Raw genomic sequence first — 4,874 nt, 5'->3', positions numbered from 1 at the left:
ATAATTTTCCTAATCACGTGGTTGAATCTGTAGAACTTCAAAAGTTCTAAGTTACAGAAAATGATTTTATGTTGAACAGGCTAACATTAGTCTTTTTATAGTTATATATGTATTATATGTTTTAATATTGTTGATGATCTTTTTAAATATTCTTTTTAAATTTTTCATTACTTCTTATATTGTTTATTTAATTCCTTGTTTACTTTCCCTACTGGGATAATTTTCCCTGATGGAGCCTTTGTGCTTATAGCATCCTGCTTTTCCAACTAAGGTTGTAGATTGGCTAGTAAGGATAATAATAACAATAGAGTGTTAAAGCATCAACTTTTTTCATTAATAATCAAATTTATTATTTTCATAAATTAATTTCCAATGAAACAAATGTTTGTATAATTTTTTTAAGTATCTTTTTGTCTCAGTCTAGGTTTTAGTTCAGATTTGATATTTCGAGTGATTTATTGCCGATGTTATTGTTCTATATATAGAATACATCCATTCTTGTGAAGCGTATACTATTTCGATAACCAATTTTCAGTGCTATGCTCGTATCCCCTGACCAAGAACCGAAGTAAGTGGTTGGTTTTAAGAATAATTCCCGTTAAAAGTAAAGTAATCAGCCAGTTATGTTTTGAGTATAAATTAAAGAGACTTTTTAGATATTAAGTGTTCATTTATATATTATCTCAGAGATAAGAGGATTTCTCTTATGTATCAGATTATGTAATATAAAGCAGGTGAGTTTTGGAGCTCGGGAATTATAGACACACCATATATATATATATATATATATATATATATATATATATATATATATATATATATATATATATATATATATATATGTATATATATATATGTATATATATATATATATATATATATATATATATATATATATATATATATATATATATATATGTGTGTGTGTGTGTGTGTGTGTGTGTTTGTGTTTGTATGTGTGTTTGTGTATAACATCTTGATAGAAGGGAAATAAAAAAGGCTGGATGAGAGGGATCATCTTTATTTGGAGCTAATATTTTTGTTTGTTGCATAAATTCCTAAAACAAAAGCGAACACATCAAGAAAAGAGAAAAGGTATTAATCGAAAAAACTATCATTGCAACAACGTTAAAGTGGTAGAAATTCACCGTTCTCCCTTTTCCCGAACATTACATTAAAAGTAACCGAAAATTCAATTCTTCTGGTGTATTATTACGGTTTTGTAAATCCAAAGGTTAACATGACATTTATTTTACTTTTATCTAAAAGATTACAATGACTGAAATCCATACTATGTTTACAAGCTAAAAGATGGCTTTTTTTTTGCTAGAAATAATTGAAATGTCCTGCATTCTACCACCTCGGCTGGAAATGTCAAAGTTACCACTGGCCCTGAATTCAGTAATATTTCTGTGAAGAGACAATCGAGTTGACTTTGGAGTCACCGCATTTACATGAATAAACGATGCTTGTCTCCACAGAAAATAAACTTTTGTCCAATAATACCTTGGATTTTACTAATGAGAAAACCCTTATAAAATTAACTTTAGTTAACTAGATAAATTCTTGAATGAGTAGTTTTGATGAAAACTACCAGAAAAAAAAAACAAAAAACATAATAAAGAAAAGATTTGAAATAAGGACTAAATCGAAAATATATGAAAAAATAAATGCTGAACTATTCAAAACGACCAACAAACAGAAATTCCATTATCGGGCAAAATCTGAGAACACACCAAAGAAGGAAACAAACACCAAGTTCATAAGAAAGAAAAAAAAAAACAACTTAGAACAGGAAGCCAACAGATATTTGCTTTAAAGGATGAACATGGAAATATCAAAATAGAAAAGAATGAAAAATTTAACAAATTTGATGAAAATTGCTGAGGACTTCGAGACAATGCAGCTAAGTGCTATATAACAGTGATATAAGAAACAAATTTTCCAATTGACATGATGAAATACTTAGGCCGGTACCAGGAGTAACAGTAGCAGTAGTAATAAAATAATTTAAACGAATGAAAAGAGGCAAAACAGCAGGAAAAGATGGGCTAAATGTTGATTTAGTATTAGATGGAGCAGAGCTCATACCAATAAAAATCACTGAATTTTATGTAAAATGTCTGTAATTATGCTCTAAAACTAAGCTTTGAAAAACTTTATCATTTGATTAATTTACAAAAATTTAGATATAAGAGGCCTGAAAAATTACCGCCAATTAAGTTTACTCTCGGTAATATATATATATATATATATATATATATATATATATATATATATATATATATATATATATATATATATATATATATATATATATATATATAGAGTATATATATATATACATATATATATATATATATATATATATATAAATAAATATACATTTGTATATGTATATATACACATATACATATATATACATATATATATATATATATATATATATACATATATACATATATGTATACATATTTATATATATATATATATATAAATATATGTATATAAACATATATATATATATAAATATATATATATATATATATATATATATATATATATATGTATACATATATATAAATATATATATATATATATAAATATAAATATATATATATATATATATATATATATATACATATATATATATATATACTGTATATATATATATATATATATATATATACTCTATATACTTATATATATATGTTTATATATATATATATATATATATATATATATGTATATATATGTATATATATATATGTATATATTTATTTATATATATATATATATATATATATATATATATATGTATATATATACTGTACATATATATATATATATATATATATATATATATATATATATACACACTCATATATTTACACATATATATACATATATATATATATATATATATATATATATATATATGAATATATATTCATATGTATATATATATATATATATATATATATATATATATATATATATTTTTTATACATATATATATACAGTATATATATATATATTTTTATTTATACATATATATATATACAGTATATATATATATATATATATATATATATATATATATACATATATATATATATATATATATATATATATATATCTATATTTATTTATACATATATATATATATACAGTATATATATATATATATATATATATATATATATATATATATATATATATATATATGTATACATATATATATATATATATATATATATATATATATATATATATATATATATATATAAATATATATACTTTCAGATATGGCAAAATACAAAAAGGAGTAAATATATATATGCAAAAGGATTAAGGATACATCAATTGGGCCTCTGAGAATGTTGTTGTGCAATGCAAGCTAACTTATATTATTCCATACGATTTATCTACAGCCATTCATCACATTAAATTTATACGCTCCACCAAAGGTAATAGCGAGGCTATTTATACTATACCCGTTGTAGCAGCTTCAATAATATCTCTTGTAATATTAGAGCCATCTTCATAGAAATATTCTGTTCACATGCAAATTGCCCGCCAAACTTTTTTCGTCACGGTCCAATTTTTAACGATGCCGAGGCAATTTTTTCGGAGCTGATTTACGACTTTTGCCCCAATAAAATATTCCACAGCAGCATCTTATCTTATAACCAGTGCCATTTTAAACACACATACACCAATACACACACATACACACACACTAACACAGAAAACACACACACAAACACACACACATATATATAATATATATACTATTATTGACATATATATATATATATATATATATATCATATATATACACATATATATACATATATATATATTTATATATATATATATATATATATATATATATATATACATATATATAAATATATATATATATATATATATATATATATATATATATATATATATATATATATATATATATATATATATATATATATATATATATACATATATATGTACATATACTGTATGTGTAAATAACATATATAAGTATATATCCATATATAAATATATACAGTATATATATAAATAAATATACATATAAATATGTGTATATATATGTATATATATACAGTATATATATATATATATATATATATATATATATATACATATATATATATATATATATATATATATATATATATATATATATATATATATATATCCCAGCTATGATTTTTCATGTCCGCCCTAAGCCTGGGTAAATAGGGTGGGTTGGACGTAGGGTTAATATTCTTACTCTGGAAAACAAGAGTAAGAAATGGACAAAGATCATGAAAGAACCCTATGAAAGTAGCTTCCTGGAATACCAGGAATCTATATAGAAGTGGTGGCGCTAGAACACTAGTAGAAAAATTAGACCTGTATATGATAGATATAGTCGCAATACAAGAAGAGAAGATATACATCAGCAATGGGTTGGTCTCTGCCTGTCTAAAAAAACAAGAAAAGCTCCATGTGAAGTTGAGCCAGTCGATAAGAGATTAATGAAAGTAAAATAAAAGTGTAAATGGTTCAAAACAACAGCAATGTGTGAATATGCCCCAACAATAGATGGTACCGAGGAAGAAAAAGACAGTGTACAGCAGACAATAAATAGCACTTGAAAACAGGATATAACAAGTGAGCAAGTCCTGAACGCGGACATGGTCCTCGTAGAGGACATACCTCCGCCAAGGTGACCTTGACCTTTGACCTTTATAAATTTGAACATCACCCATGGGTTGCGCCTGGACTAGGACTTCCCTGTTGGCTTATGCAAAAGTCAGTGCTTTATTTCTGTCTCTTGATATGGCCACTTATGTCATAGTGACACC

The sequence above is a fragment of the Palaemon carinicauda genome, chromosome 28 (genome assembly GCF_036898095.1).
Source record: "Palaemon carinicauda isolate YSFRI2023 chromosome 28, ASM3689809v2, whole genome shotgun sequence".
Classification (NCBI taxonomy): Eukaryota; Metazoa; Arthropoda; class Malacostraca; order Decapoda; family Palaemonidae; genus Palaemon; species Palaemon carinicauda.
The sequence above is the reverse complement of the archived record's forward strand: the minus strand, read 5'-3'. Positions refer to the sequence as shown.